At 43.1% G+C, this 13,405-nt stretch overlaps 1 protein-coding gene across 6 annotated transcripts in view; it reads left to right on the plus strand.

Annotated features, from left to right (window-relative positions):
- The first annotated feature begins 5,848 nt into the window (after positions 1-5,848).
- LCLAT1 (lysocardiolipin acyltransferase 1) overlaps positions 5,849-13,405 on the plus strand; it is a 259,010-nt gene continuing 251,453 nt past the window's right edge. For 3 of the 6 annotated variants that reach the window (XM_077134977.1, XM_077134975.1, XM_077134981.1), the window contains exon 1: positions 5,849-6,012. The gene's annotated coding sequence lies outside the window, so the exon portion shown is untranslated. Of the gene's footprint in view, positions 6,013-6,060; positions 6,214-6,487; positions 6,558-6,623; positions 8,642-13,405 lie in introns of those variants that run through there. The other 3 variants (XM_077134978.1, XM_077134979.1, XM_077134976.1) reach the window with 3 other exon arrangements.

Consider the following 13,405-nt stretch of genomic DNA (forward strand, 5'->3'; position numbering starts at 1 on the left):
ACTTGTCACCATTGAAAAGAGTTTCTCCAACTGTATTGGCAGCGGCTTTCTTGGCTCTTCTTTGAGATCTGATATTGAACACGTATTTTACCTTATTACTATCACATCTTGAAGACGAGGAAGCAATACATGGGCCCAGGAAGTATCCCTATAAAAATAAAAGTGCAATAAAGACTTAGGGTTTTTTGCTTGTCTTACTGTCTCCCTGAGCATTGCAGAGGGTGCCCCATTAAACACAATTGTTAAATCAATGTCTTATGCTGTTGAATAATTCATCAGCTATGATATTCTGTTGGGGAAGTCAGGAACCCATTCTGAAATTTGGGGGAGAAAATTACCCTCTGGGCAGCAGAGCAGATTACCACCATCTCTTGCTTAAGAGAGCGAGATGATGGTAATCCACTCTGCTGATTTTTTCCCCCAAGAATACTCTCTTTTTAAAGATAAAAAAAAATTAAAGATGTTAACACACCTGATTAAAATTCAGATTGCACAAAAGAGAATATAGTAAATGTGTCAGTTAACTGGATCCCAAACCCTCTTCCCAGAGGCAACTATTATAAGGGTTTCTTGTGTAGCCTTCTGCAGATATTCTAGGCACGTACAATCCTATTTATTCTTTTAGAAAGCTAACATTTCCTTAGCATTTACTATTTCTCTGTAGTGAGTGCTGTTGGTGCCCTCCCAGATGGTGTGCCCACTGCCCTGAGGCTGGGAGTGCCACGAGCACTGGCTCACAGCTGCCCCTCTTCCTCGGCTTTGAGGATGCTGTCTTGTTCAGATATTTGTATGACTGTCTTAGTCTGCAAGGGCAGCTATGACAAATACTACAGACTGGTTGGCTTAAATGACAGGAATTTATTGTTTCATCGTTTTGGAGACTAAAAGTCTGTTTTAGTTTGATAACACTGCCTGAATTCCAATATCCAGAAATGGGTTGGCTTTTATAAAGAATTTATTGTTACAAGTTTACAGTTCTAAGGCGGTAAAAAATGTCCAAACAAAGGTATTCAGAGAAAGATACCTTGACTCAAGAAAGGCTAATCTGGGAAGGCATATGGCTGATATCTGCTTGTCCTTTAGCTTCTGTTTCAAACAGCTTCCCCAGGGGTGTTTCCCTTCTGCATCTCCACATGCCTCTGTCTGTTACAGCTCTGAGCATTTTCCGAAATGGTTTCCTCTTAAAGGATTCCAGTAAGCGGTTTCAGACCCACCTTGAATGCATGGAGGTACATCTCCATGGAAATCACCTAATCAAAAGGTCTCATCCACAACTGGGTGGGTCACATTTTCATAGTAACAACTTAATAAAAAATATCCTATCCAAACAATGAATTTGCCCCCACAATATTGGATTAGGAAAAAGCATGGCTTTCTGGGATGCACAACAGCATTAAACCAGCATTAAAGTCCAACAGCAAGGTATTACTTTCTCCTGGAGTAGGTAGCATTCTGGCACAGCTCCACCGTACGGCAACCTCTCTCTCCTTGTGTCTGTTCCCCTGATTTCCTCTAGCTTTTGGTTTCTACTTCTGTGTTCTATTTCCTTTGCTTGAGCAACAATACCAGATTAAGGCCTGCTCCCATTCAGTTTGGCTACAGTTTAACTAATAATAGCACCTTCAAAGGTCCTGTTTACACTTGGGCTCACCTGCAGGACCAGGGATTAGGATTTGAATGTGTCTTTTGTAGGGGACACGATTCAATCCTGAATACCCAAACACCCACCAGCAGATGGCCTGCAGTCAATCCCTGATTGACATAAGAATACAAAAGACTATCCCTCTGGCCTCAGATTTGAATAACCCTGTACAGAACCCATGCCCCATAGTTCCCTGTGCCTTCAGGCTGAAGCTAGGCTACAGCTGAGACCACATCTTTAACTTTTCTCTCCTGCTGCATTCTGTGTCTTTCATTCCCCCTGTCTTGAGTGCATTCCCTCAAAAAATCATTTGGACAAGATTTCCTTCTTCAGGTTCTGCTTCTTCTGAGGCTGATCCAGTTGAAGGCAGTATGGCAATGAGGTTCTCGATGCTCACGATGGGGGATTATTAATACCCCTGGATTGCTTCGGCAGATTATCTCTGGTGAACTAGAATGTGAAAGCAAAGTCTCTGACATCTGAGAGGGGTGAGAGAAAATAGCTACTAAAGGATTGTGAAATTGGGTGGCTACTGTGAAGCAAGTAATGTGTGAGAATCAAAAAAGGAATTTGACAGCATTTAAAGAGATCCTCATCTCCTGCAGTCAGAAGGAGAGGATGAAGGCCACACAGAAGCCTCAATTGTAGGAGTGGCAGAACTTCAGAGAAAGTTGAAATCTCAGCTTAGAAAAGTCTCCAATGCCAAAGTCAGGGCTTCGGTAAGGAAGGAAGGGAACCTGAAGGCTTGGGGTGGGGATATCTGAGGAGAGACACTTGAAACGTTGAAACTTCAGATTCCCCTGAAACTTCTGGGCTTGTAGAAGAGGACCTCTCCCTGTTGTAGGAAGACACAGGCCACTTTTGCCTGACGACTACATAGAGGTCTTGAATGTGGCAGGTGCTTTACAAGGTGATGTTTGCCCTCTTCAGGATCAGCTGCCATCTTCTGTAGTTATGGGTCAAATCGCACCTTGACCTGACTGAGGAAGTTGTAGAACTATAAAGAGAGAGAAGATTTATATGCCTAGGGGATGCAGGACTTGTCCAGATATGGCTCCTGAGGAGGCTGGGTTAAAGTGAGCAGAATATAAAACTAGATAAGGGGAATTTGTCAATACAGGGCACACTCGGGTGACCTAGTATCTAATACTATGACAAGAATCCTGAGGTCCAGTTCTACTCCACTGCTGGGATGGCTACTGGAAGCTGGGAAAAGCAATGGCCACACTCAGTCAAGTAGAGCTGAGAGAACTGCCATGGCAGAAAGTGGAAATAGCAATCAAAAGGCTCAGAGAAGCAAGCATGCTAAGATGAGTCAACCAAGTAAGACTGGAAAACCTTCCAGCTGATTCTGTTCTTTAAAAGGGTCTGGACGATGCTCTGTTTAGCAAGGTGATAATAAATTTTCCATTGAGGTGGCACCAGCATCATAGAGAAGCTCAGTGGTGCTTATCCTCTGTGGGCCAGGGCTGTGGAAGATGCCATTACAGAACAGGCTCCTCTAGTAGATGTGGGCATGAAAGGATCCCAGAATAGCAGAGAATTAACTGAGAGAAGTAAGGGCAATCTAACTTCCACAATGGATAGCAAAATTGAAATGGCATCCAGGAGGTCTGACCCACAGAAATCTATGGTGGTGGCTAGTAAAACTATTTCTAGGACAAGATAAGTAGGCAGCCAAAGAGGTACTGCTGAATATATAATCAGACGAGAACAAGAAGGGATGAGTAGAAGGCTGGGATCAGATGTCACTCCTATGAAAAGTCATCATCTCTTGCCAGATTGAGACCTAAGCCAGTTCTCGGATCCAGAACCCGTGGATCGAAGGAGAGGCAGGGTGTCCGTGAGGAAGGACTCTGGGCACCATGAAAGTACATTCGGTAGTGATCTCTTCAGGCTTTCTTTGAAGAGATTTGTGGTTATTTTTTGTGGGTAACCATTCACAGGGGAAAGATACCATGATCTTCTAAGGGATGTTGGATACATGGTCTAAGTTGATGGAGCTACTCATCCTCATGGCTCCCCTGTTAGAGTAGGGTCATATAGGAGTCAGATAATGAATGGAGTCCTGTCCCAGGTCTGTCTCCAGTGGGTCTGCTGGGTCCTCTTACCAACCTGGTGGTGACTTCCCTGATGCTCACATGGATAATTGGAATGGGCATCCTTAGCTGTGATGGAACCCTCATATTGGTTTCTCAAGCTATAGAGTAGGAGGTATTGTAGTGGGAGAGCCAGGGCTTGGACCTGCTCCCCCACCCTGTAGCCCTGGCCTAGAGAGGATAAACACCACTGAGCTTCTCAATGACGCTGGTGCCACCTCAATGGAAAATTTATCATCATCTTGCTAAACAGAGCATCGTCCAGACCCTTTAAAAGAACAGAGTCGGCTGGAAGGTTTTCCGGTTTTACTTAGTTGACTCATCTTAGCATGCTTACTTCTCTGAGCCTTTTGATTGCTTTTTGATTTTCCCTCCACCCACACAACCCAGGTAGTAAACAAAACTAATATCCCATTCAGGGGAATAACTGCAATGTCTTGCTCTGGGGCTTTGTTAATTTTCTTGTTTACTGTTCTAATGTATTCCCAAGGAATCTGTATCATCTATCCATTCGGCAGGATCTCATGTTAATGTGACCTGAGGCTACAGAAATGCAAGTACTCTGGATGTCTTGAAAAGACACCCGCATTCCAGAGGGTACATAAACCCCATAAAAATTCAGGGCACTGCTTCACTGATGAATTTTTTTTAAATATCTGTAGCAGTTATTATTATTTTTAAGTTTTGAGATAATTTTAGACTTATAGAAGAGATGTAAAAATAGTAAGGAAGTTTCCATGTACCCATGCTCCTTGAGTTCGTCTGGCAGTATTTTTTCTTGTATCCTCGGACTCTACAGCTCTAATCACCTTCCTACAAATCTTTTAGGTCCCATTGCTCCATCAACAAAAAAGGCCAAAGGCTAGAGGTGCTTCAAGTCAGTCAAAGTTTATTCAACTTCCATTATATTCAAATGTGTATAGTTGTTTTCCTCAGCTGTCATGGTCTGTTCTAGCAGTTATGAAGATACAAAGATAAATCCATCACCAGTGGCTTCAGGGTTTTCCCTTTCGGCTTCTGACTTCAAGAAGCTCAAAAACTTGTGGGAGTAAACATAAATAAATAAATAAAATAAACAAGAGAATTTAGTAATTTTTTATTTCAGCAATCTTATTTTAAAGGTAAGAAAAAGGCCAACGGTCATAGAGATAATTGGCAGAATAGCAGTGGAATCCAGGCTTCTTGGTTCTTGTACTGGTGTTTCCCTCTGTTGTGTTCCTTCATTTTCTAACAAAATTTTAGCACATTTTAAATATTTAAATTATTTTGAACAAAATTCTAGAAGTTGTCAAGATTTAGGAGAGATGCACAGGAATTTTTGGTTTTATAGAAAATTTAGGGTATAACTCAGCTATATTGAAGCAATGCATCGCAAACCTAGATATCTGGATGCTTATTATTAGTACACCATAGATTTGGTGATGACCGGGACTTTGTATTTTTTTACATTCACTCCCCCCAGGGGAATAGGGCCTTATGGAATGACTAAGTAAGCATACCCGAATCAGGGCTGAGCGCCTTTGCCTGTGATGCGTGGCTATGTTTATTATTATTTTTACGATTTTTATTCAGTGAGTATTTATTGGAGGCCAACATGAGGAAGGTGTTGTGTAGGCAAATGAAACGAGGTTTAACCCCAGTCGCCAGCATTAAGGAGCTTAGGGCCTGGCAGGGTAGGGGACAGACAGACGGTGAAAGCGGTGGAGCCCGTCAGAGGGGAAGCCGCGTGCTAGAGCTCCGGGTCCTAAACCAGGGACCTAGAACTCGATCTACTAGGCCTTTAGCCGTGACATTGGGCAAGTAAATTAGTCTCCCCACATCTACTCCATTCTGAAACTCTAGGGGTTGGGCGAACCGTTAAATTCCCCAGGACAGGGACATGCGTCGGTTTCCCGTTCACCCGATTTCGCGCCTCTCCACCCACGCCCGCCTCGGTCCCTCCTCTCCAGGAGGTCGGATGCAGAGATGACCGCGGCCCCTTTAAGGGAGCCCTCGGGGGCGGAGCCGCAGGGGCCTCCCGGCGGGGGAGCAGGGGCGGGGCGCCGGGGACCCCGGCTTCCCACGCCGCCGGGGACGCCGTCGCGTCACGGCCGCTCGTAGCCAATCAGGATGGAGCCTGACGGGACGCATTACTAGGGCGACGGGCCGGACGCCTCCCCGCCTAGCGATGAATTAGCGGCGGGTTCTCCCGGGAGGTTGTGACCCCTGCGGACTCCCCAGTTTGCCCTCGCGACCCCCACGTCGTCGCGCGTCGTCCCCTGCCGGTCTCAGGTGGGAGGCTGGGACTGTCAAGTGGGGGTGAGGGCGCGGGGAAAATGGCGGCGGCCGGGGGATCCCCGAGTCGGCGGAGGGGGAGTCGCTGCGGGAGCTCTTCCTTCTGAACCGCGCGGGCCTCCCCCGGGCTGCGACCCCCGGTAACGGTCACCTGGCCGGGAACTGGGTCGGACGCAGGGGGCGGCGCCGCCGGCTGAGGTGAGGAGAGGCGCGCGGCAGCGGCTCCCGAGGCGGGCGGGGGCGCCGGGGGCCCTGGCGGGGGCCGGGTGGGCGCGGGAGGAGGCGGGGCCGGGCCGGGGGTCCTCGCGGGGTTTACGGTCTGCGCCGCGGCCCCCGCCCGCTCCCCCACCCCGGCGCCTCGGAGCACAGCCCGAGTTCTGCGGCTCTTAGTCAGATGTGCAAAAACGTCTCAAGTGGCCGCCACGTGCGACGCTTGGACGTGGGCTGTCAAGGGCAGGGGCTGGCGCCGCCTTTTCTGGGTGCCCTCCGGGCGCCAGGAACGTGCCGGTGGTTGCTAGACTGGCGGCGCCCCCAAAGGAAAGGTAGGCCCCAGCTCTCGAAGGCGTAGCTTAGCTTCTGCTTGCCCATGTGAAGAGAAGAAATTAAAAGGTGATAGGGCACTTGGGTGTCATCGTGGAGACGTCATGCTTCATTGTACTTCCCTGGTTCAGGTGATTTCCCTGGAAGCATCACACCTGCTTGTGATGTTCATGTAATGGTATTCGATACGCACGTGGCTGTACATGAGTAGGACTGGGGATTGGAATTCGGTTTAAGCCCGAGGGAAGTATTGAAGATAAGTATTGGTCAAGTTCTTACAGAGATTATATATTTTATCACTTATTTGAGTGTGGAAACCTGTTATGAAATATAGCTAGTTGGGTAAATTAAAAAAAAACTGTCTAAATTTGAAAGTCCTTTTTGCAAAACATTTTTGTATTTTTGAATTAGTAAGATAAAATCCCCCTACTCCCCCCCCCCCCGCCGTTATTTTTAAGAGTTTCGATTGCCACATTGTGCTTTGATATGATAGATACATGTGATTTTGAGTGACTTTTATTTTTGGTTGTAGGTTTGATTTTGTGGAGTGTCTTGTTTTGGTACTGAAAAAGAACAGTAGCACTTTATATTTAAGTCTTCTGTAGCTGCTGTCTCTGGAGTGCCCATATGTGTTAGATTGTGTGAAAGTGAGGCTTCTTTTATCTTTTCACCTGAGCACAGGGGTGGTTCATCTGTTCTGACCAGCTCTCTAGGATGGCTGTTGCTGACAACCAGAAGGGACAATCCAAAATAATCTTATTTCCAAACACAAATATTTCATCAATTTGGCCTGGGGCTAGGAGGATGTGTGGTTTCTAGTTCCAACTCTGTCATTTCAAATATCTTAGGTAAATCATAAAACCTGTCTGTCTTATCTCTGAAAGGGAGAAAACATTTCTCGCTCAAAGGATATCACTGTGCTGTGTGTGTGAGAGAGAGAGAGAAGACAGTATTGGTAAAAGAGTTTAAATCAGTTAAAAATACAGTAATATTAGCTAACATTTATTCATTTACCCTATCTGGTACTACCAAAAGCATTATATGTACCAACTCAAGTCACCCAACAACTCTGTGAGTTGGGTGGGTATTTTTATCATCTCTGTTTTACAGATGAGGAAACTGCGGCAGAGAGGTTTAAGTAATTGGTCCCAAATCGCACAAGTAGCATCCTGATTCCAAAGCCTGTGTTCTTAATCAGCATGCTGTTCTACCTTTCTGTATCACACAAATGTGTTATTGGTAAGGGGAAATATATGAATAGATTGTTCATTTGAGTCATTTTGTTGGTGATGGTTTAGTTGTGTTATGATTCGTGCTGGTGGCATCTGTTAGTGATTTGTATGATGAGGACTGCATGATGTGGGTTGAGAGGTATATTCATCCTACCTTTGTCAGTTATTTTAAAAGGTATTAGAAAGAATTGTGATAATTATAGCAGGAAGCACAGGTCAATAATTAAAGAATATTTTAGTTTTTAATTAAATTATTTAAGAGAAGAGCCACTTGCTGGGTGACTTAAAAATAAATTTGTGTTAGTGGGATTTGTTGCTTTGAAATATTTATACTGATTTTCCAGTCTTTATTAATAGAAAAAGATAGCATGAACCAGAGTGGCTGGGACATTCATTCTTTCATTGAACCCTAATGGAATAGCCCTGCCAAATCCTTGGAATGCAAAAATTAAGTTCTGATTTTGTTCTTGAGGAGTCCAGGAGGAGTCCACAGTCCAAAAGTTTATGATTAGCGATTGAGGCAAATGAATGATTAGCTACTGCGGTGACGTGGGTACTCATGTGTAACTGTGGTGGCTACAGGGAACTGTGGGAATGGCTGCTTCTGCTGTGATGGACTTGCCTAGGAGAGGGAGGGAACCGACTGCTGGATGAAGGGAGAGAGGGCTTGTAGCTGTGGGAGGACGCGGTGCAAAGCCGGGACCGGTGAGAGCCTGTGTGGGTGTCTAGAGGTCAGCCCTGAGTAGGAGGAGCCCAGAGCCAAGCCAGGAAGCTTTGGCGCCAGACCGATTTCTCAGCCAAGACGGTGACTTTATCCTGTGGTCAGTGGGAACCTATGGCAGGTTCTTAATCAGGTGAGGAACATGGTCAGCTTTGTGTTCTGGTGAGGTAGCTTTGGGAACAGGGTGAAAGATGTGATGCAAGCAGAAAAGACTGTAAGTCAGGCCAGCTGAAGACACTTTTCGTGCTGCACACGAGATGGTGAGGGAGAGGACCAAGGCAGTGGTAGAGCAGCCTGTAGGCTCCACATGCATTTTGGCAACAAAATAGGTGATGGATTGTGAAGAAAAATGGGGTGAGGAAGGGGAACGTTCAAGCTGAGCAAATAGGGAAAAGTGTAAGGCGTGTGTGTATGTGTTTTAAATCGTTTTGGTAACTGCATCCTTGGAGATTGGAGGTATTAACTAATTTAAGAAAAGGGATTAGGGCAGGGGAGCTCCTAGTGTCGGCTTGTGACTGAGTGTCTGAGGATTGTAAGCCTTATGAGGATTGTTGGGCCTGATGAGCTGTAACAAGACTAGGTTTATAAATTCTGCCAGGCCTCTGATTTCTGAGACTACAGAAAACCTAATTATACTCTCAGATGGCATCAGGGCTTAGTAAAGAGTTAGCTCCAGTGGAGGAGAGCTACTCAGAGGGGTGGGAAGAATCGTCTCAGGTACATTTGGGGAAAAATGCTAGAATAATGGGCATTAGGTTTTTTTTTTTTGGCATGGGCAGGCACTGGGAATTGAACCTGGGTCTCTGGCATGTCAGGTGAGAACTCTGCCTGCTGAGCCACCGTGGCCCGCCCTATTTTTGCATTAGTTTTTAAAATAACTTTGTACAGAAGTCATTATACTATGGAAGTAGTTACTAATGAATTCTCTAGTTATAAAACTGATCTTTGTTTGAACATTCATAATGCTAGAGTTGTTCAGTACCCAACAACATGACGTGAGTACAGTGCAAATCACTTGCAAGGTAACATTGCACATTTTGCAAAACGTTTTCTCAGCAATTGGAGAACTGCTCAAACCATAAGTACAAGTTAAAGTACTAGTAAGTGAAATAGGCAGAGAGAGATTTCTTAAAAAGGACTTAGAAAACATTGTAAATCATAAAAATTATTGTAAATTGAACTTCATTAAAATTGAGAACTCTCTATTTAAAGATACCACTAATAGAATGAAGGGCAAAATATAGACTGGAAGAAGATATTTGTGATCCATTTATCTAATGAAGAACTCTTACCCAGAATATATATGTGTGTATGTGTGTTTATATAACATCAATAAGAAAAAGACAATTAAATGCACATAGGACTGACTTGAATAGATACTTTCTAATAGATCTCTGAATGGCTGGTATGTATATGAAAAGTATTGTATATGGGAATAATGCAAATTAAAATAATAATGAGATACTGCTAGCTAATATTTTAAAAATTTTCAGGGTCAGTGTTGGCTAGGCTGTAGAAAACGAATGTTGTTATTGGAAATGTAAAATGGTGCATTCACTTTGGAAAACTGGCTACTTGTACCCATGATTTAGCAATTTCATATGTAGGTACATACCCACAAGAAATGAATGCATGTCTTCTAAAAAATATGTAAAAGAATGTTCTTAGCACCTTTTCATAATAGCCACACATTGGGTGCAACCCATATGTATTTCCCCAGTAGAATGAGTAAATGCATTGTGATATATTTATAAAATGAAATACTACAAAACCAATTAAAGAGGATGAATTACCAATACACTCACCAATGTGGATGAATCACACAGATATAATGAAACAGACGTAAGATTGCATACTTCATGATTCCATTTGAATGAAATTAAAAATAGGCACAACTAGTTCCTGATGATAGAAGTCAGAATAGTGCTTACTCTGAGGTGGTGGTATTGGTATTGACTGGGAAGGGGCACGAGGGAACTTTCTGGGTTTGGGAAATGCTCTTGATCTTTATCAGTGTATATATCTGTAAAATTCAAATTATAACCTAAGATTTGTGTACCTTACTGTCTCTTCATTATATTTCATTAAAAAAGAGGTATTGGTGAGAACATGGCCAGTTAACTTTTTTTTTTCCCAGCAAAGTTTTATTTTAGGGAGAAACAGCTGCCTGGGCAGTGTTTCAAGAGAAAGAGAAATGGCTGTCCCTAGGTGACAGGAGATAGGGTTTTTATGACTTGAGGATAGGGAATTGGAGGTACAGGTTGGGTATTTCATTGGTGGTTTTTGGGAGTTGGCAGCCTTCCATTGGTGAAGATTAAAATTTACATGCTGTCTTCCTTATGCAGAGTTGTAACTGTCGGAAGGTGCAGGTTGAGTAAGGGGAGTCTACTGCAAGAATGCTTTGCCGGAGGGTGGAGGTTGAGTAATGGCAAGTTACCTCAAGAGGGCAACTGCTGGAGGGTGAAGGAGGTGCGGACTGGCATGGATTGAGGTGGGAAAGGCTTTCTGAAGTATTTGCCAGGGGTAGGTCCCATCATGGGGACCTCTAGGCCCAAGATTCTGATCTTTTTGGTAATATGGAGAATGGGGCTATGATCTGTTTTCTGTAACTGCTTCCAGCAGAAATGGGAATGTTTCCTAAAAGGAAACATCTGTGGGGAAGGGGGGTGACTGGAAGTGCTATGGGACAGGAGAAAAAGTTGTTTCTGCTCCTTCTTATATTGGGAGACATTAGCCAGTTAACTTTTGATGAGGAAAATCTATAGGGACAATGATGAGACAAGTGCTTTAAAAGAATTTAAAAGGAATATGAAAGATTCCAGGGAAAAAATAATGAAATCTAAAATTCTTTTTGTTAAAATGATTTATAGAATTGCTTTCCAAAAGGCAATTAGGAAATCAAGGTTTTCATATCCTTCCTTTTACAGTTTGATCAGAAAATTATGCCCTAAATTCTACACCAATTCTTAATTCTTTGTCCTAGAAATTAGTGTATAGTTGCAAGTATAACCTGAATTTTGATAAAGAAGAGATAAATTATGAAAATAATTTAGTTTTGTTTATTTTTTCTGGAAAATTCTAATCAAATCTCTTTTTCAACGTTATGAAATTGGTCCCTGTTTGTAACTAAGAAGTTAGGATTTAAGGGATGATTATGATTACTGAATCATATATAGATATTCTTTTTTACTTTCTGGTATATTAGAGTAGACAGGGAAATACCTGAAATCTTTGAACTGTAATCTAGTTGCCTTGATCTCTGATAATGATTGTATAGCTATTATCTTGTGCCCTTGTGAGTGCAAAAGCCATGTGTCTAACCTTTACTTGTACCTATTAATCCAGTGTTTTGACTTTGGTATCTTGTGATCACTAAAGAGAGACCCTAATGTTTATTAATTGGGTCAGCCCAGAACTAACCCACCCCAAGTCCAAAGTTATCTTGATAACCGAAACTGGATCTAACCAAAATGGGCCCACCTGACATGCGCAGCCAAATACACTTTAACCTGTAAGTCACCTATACCTCATTGTAATACTAAAAATCATGCCCATCATCCCATTAAGGCCATTTTCTTACATAATCAATCAATCTGTAATTGCTCATTAATTAAATCATCTCTAATGACATCATTTGGGGCCATTGTGCCTATTAGCTAGCCAAAGCCTGCCTATCTTTTAATACTATAAAACTATCAGAATTACTGCGATTTGGGCAGACAGATTTTTGGTCCATAGGCTATCTGCACTCCTGCTTTGTGCCCGGCAGTAAACTTTTTCTCTCTTTGAAAAAGAGTATCTCAGGAATTGATTATTTGAGTGCATTGGGCAAAAGAATCCACCACCTTTGTCCAGTAACAAGTTTAAGAGAAATCACTATGTTACGTTTTTCTCTACACCAATTGCTCTTGGATAATGAGGACTGCCTGCAGTTCCTTTGGCTGTAAGTTTTCAAATGCAGTAATGGACTTAAGAAAAGCCTTTGGGGTGTTCACTGTAGGAATAAGGTAAAACTCAAAAAGGCCCTTTGTGAGCTTCAGTCACACTTCTACCTAGTCTTGCCCATCTGGCAAGTGGGCATTGGTTATCCTGCTGTGATAACCTCAAGGCCCCCTGGAAGGGACATCTGAGGGTCAGTGATCAGTGAAAGCTGACAGTGGATAATTAACCACTTTATCAGCAATCTTTTACAGTTGAGGTTTTCGAAAACTTAAATTGTTTAATTCCACTGAGAATGTATGCTAGTGTTGTAGGGAAGATAAAGGGAAGACTTATGCCAGCCTTAGTTTTCCATCTCAAATGAGAGATCATATCCATATTATGTTTGTAAGTGAATGGTTATTCCCCTTGGGAGAATCTTATGGGTCAGGGAGAATAACATGTTGGTGAGCAGGTTATAGATGCAGTGTCACAAGAGAGGATATGGTGAATGAAATATAGAAATAAGGGAATGACGGGGGAAGGGAAGTAAGCAGTGGCAGCCATTCTTAGGGCGGGAATATGGAGTGAAGGGATTGTTTCTAACCCTGACTTGGAACCTTCCCCCACAGAAATGCTTTGGTAACTTGGGGAAGGCAGTTTGGCTGTTGCTCTTATTATTTCTGCTGTCCTCTTATAATACAAATACTATCTTAGAATTATTTTTTCTTATATTGTGTAGCTTTAAGTAACAATTTACCTGTGTGGGTAAATTGTGGGGTTAGGAAGGAAGATGGTGGAAGCTAGGAGTGATTTGTAAGCCAGCATGTTTGTTTATTTTCCTGGGCATTTTATATACCTACCATGAGCTTGCTCATGGGGACAGAGTTGACCATGATGTGCCTCCTAACCTTGACTTACTTTCTATAGGGGAAGTAAACAAATCAGTGACTTCAGAACAAAGATCATTGAGATTTTG

This window comes from Tamandua tetradactyla, chromosome 17 (genome assembly GCF_023851605.1).
Source record: "Tamandua tetradactyla isolate mTamTet1 chromosome 17, mTamTet1.pri, whole genome shotgun sequence".
Taxonomy (NCBI): domain Eukaryota; kingdom Metazoa; phylum Chordata; class Mammalia; order Pilosa; family Myrmecophagidae; genus Tamandua; species Tamandua tetradactyla.